The sequence below is a fragment of the Triticum aestivum genome, chromosome 4B (genome assembly GCF_018294505.1).
Source record: "Triticum aestivum cultivar Chinese Spring chromosome 4B, IWGSC CS RefSeq v2.1, whole genome shotgun sequence".
In the NCBI taxonomy this organism is placed as follows: Eukaryota; Viridiplantae; Streptophyta; class Magnoliopsida; order Poales; family Poaceae; genus Triticum; species Triticum aestivum.
In genome coordinates this window covers 477,794,280-477,796,412 of record NC_057804.1, presented here as the reverse complement: position 1 = coordinate 477,796,412, position 2,133 = coordinate 477,794,280, and the positions used below count along the sequence as shown (strand labels likewise).

The window sequence follows — 2,133 nt, the reverse complement described above, 5'->3', positions numbered from 1 at the left end:
GTTGTTGGGCAGAGGACAACATGAGTTGCGGAGGTGTGTTACGTCGTTTACAGCGTTGTCGCTTCTTGCTGTGTGACATAGCTGCAGTGCTCAACACGTCGGCAGCAGCGCACAGGCGCGCTGGTGCGGTAGAGCGCGACGGTGAAGATGGTTGCACGCTGGGCACGTAGTCTGGCCATGGGACACAACAGCTTGGTGCAGATTGCGCTGGCAGGCTTCCTGCTTGGGGATGTAGGAGTGAGATGCACGACACGACTCAAGGGTGGTGGCCGATGTGGACACGACAACTTGGTGCGGTAGCTGTCTGGCTACCTGACGCGAAGCTACACAACCATGGATTTCTCAAAAAGCTTTTATAGTATTTTGTTATGGAGGAATTTCTCAAAAAGCTTTTATATTTCTTTATGGAGGGAGTACGCATTAGCCGAAGCATTTCAGACTGAATGTTTTCTGAACTTCACAAGTCTACTACTAATTGATGTTGATATAAACAAATTGGGCAATGCATGTCACTGAGCAAATACAACATGACGATAAGTACACATGACAATCTTTCAACATAAGCTTCGTAGAGATTAGTTTGAAGGAGTACTTCATTGCAAGTTTGATACTTCCTCCGGTTCCAAATACTTGCCGCAATGGCATTTTTCTGAAAACCCCCTCCACAGTTGTCCGACATAACCCGCACTCCTCGATTCCCCTCCGACACCACACTCTGCTCCATCTCCATTTTCTCTCTGCCTGCTCGCCGGCCAGGCCACGCCGCCACGCCGCGTAGCTCAACGCCGCCACGCCGCCGCGTCGCGCCGCTCCACGCTGTCGCGCCATGCAGCTCCCCCGAGCCTCCTCCCGGTGCTCTCCCCCGTGCAGCTCCCCTGTTCTTTCCTCCGGACCTAAAAATCACTTATTTCCATATCGATCTGTAGGGCATGGGGACGAGGGCGGCGACGAGCGCGCCTGTTGCCACGGTGAGCTCAATACTCTTCGGCAGATCCCTTCCCCAAACTCTGCTCCTGACGACAGCTCATTGCTGGGGCTTCCCCCCATGGATGAGGAGGAGGACGACGAGTGCTGCCTGGCGGAGTTCTTCCGGCTGCTTCCTGGAGCGGTCCAGGGAGATGGGAAGCTCTCCTAATTGCTGGTGCGGCAGTTCTGCCCGATGGACTTCATCCAGCCGTCCTGGGCTGCATTAGCTGGTGGTGGCATGGCTTCATCGAGCGGAGCTACAAGTACAGAGAGCAGGTATACTTGTACAAGTACCTTTCTGACAGTTGTGTTCTGAACTCTGTTTCTGTAATTCACCATTTGCAATGCGTGTTGATGTTGGAGTATGTTGTTGGTGTTCAAGTACAGATTGTTGTGGAAGAATTTGCAATGCGTGTATACAACAGTAATTCATCATTTTGCAAGCACAGATAGATCAAATGATGTTCATGTTCAAATATGCTCATTTTGCAAGCACAGATAGATCAAATGCTGTCGATGTTCAAATATGTTGTTGGTGTTGATGGGATAGATATGCTCAATTGTTTTTATATGTAATTACCTGTGCTCTCGTGCTCATAATTAAAAATCCAAGGTTAGTGGTATCTGAAAAATAAAGCATTGTGGCTACTGGTTAGTGGTATCTGAAAATAAAGCTTTTGTAGACCTCCATACTATCTTAAAAAACTTTTGTAGACCTCTGCTATGTTGAAAAAGTTGTGGTTAAAAATGGATGTTTCTGTGTACTCCTACAAGTCAAGAATGTGCTCCTATTTATATAACATGCAGCACACAGTCAGTCATGGCAACGAACTGAACGAGCTCTTGTCGACAGCGGCCGTGCAACACGCCGGCGGCTTATCCTCGCCCCACCAGCTGCCACAGCAGCTACCCATCCAGCTGTTCTGTGACACCGCACAGTCAGTCATGGCCTCACTCACAGTCTGAAGGATGGGAAACGTGATCTATGGTCATGAGCCATGCAGATTGATCCTCTTGAGGGCATGGATGTGAAGATCGATATGTGATGTACAAGTGTCGCAACGATTTTGGTGGTACTGCTTGGTACTGCAAGTTGGATTATGTGATGTAAGAAATTGTAATTTGTCGACATGCTATTAGTTAATACTAATATTTTCTCCATGGTAA

General features: G+C 48.5%; 1 long non-coding RNA gene across 2 annotated transcripts; it reads left to right on the top strand.

Moving 5' to 3' along the window:
- The first annotated feature begins 532 nt into the window (after positions 1 to 532).
- Positions 533 to 2,133, top strand: LOC123095013 (uncharacterized). Of its 2 annotated transcripts, none has more exons than XR_006446074.1 (2): positions 533 to 1,242; positions 1,820 to 2,133. It is a non-coding gene; the product is annotated as an uncharacterized lncRNA (long non-coding RNA). The 2 variants fall into 2 exon arrangements; XR_006446075.1 differs by having other exon boundaries at positions 1,774 to 2,133.